The sequence below is a fragment of the Otolemur garnettii genome, unplaced genomic scaffold, assembly GCF_000181295.1.
Source record: "Otolemur garnettii isolate 467f Iridium unplaced genomic scaffold, OtoGar3 scaffold00007, whole genome shotgun sequence".
Classification (NCBI taxonomy): Eukaryota; Metazoa; Chordata; class Mammalia; order Primates; family Galagidae; genus Otolemur; species Otolemur garnettii.
In genome coordinates, this window is record NW_003852402.1 from 10,191,783 (window position 1) to 10,192,075 (window position 293).

Genomic DNA, 293 nt, shown 5'->3' on the forward strand with positions numbered 1-293 from the left:
ACAGGTCTGAGGAATGGTAAGCCCTGGCATGGAGAGAAAGAGGGGGGTGAGGCTGGGAAGCCAGCAGTGCCTGGATCATGAAGGGCATCATGGGCCATGCAAAGGGTTTAGACATTGTTTTACCTCAGAGTGCTGGGGAGCCACAGAAGGTTATAGGGAGTATGAACTAAAATAAAATCTTACTCCTCCCTCCTCAGTGACTGATTGACTGGACCCCCTCTTGGCCAAGAGGATCCCAGGCTGAGTTGCTGGCCAAGAGAAAGGAGATCAGATATGCCTCATCATGCCCCCTA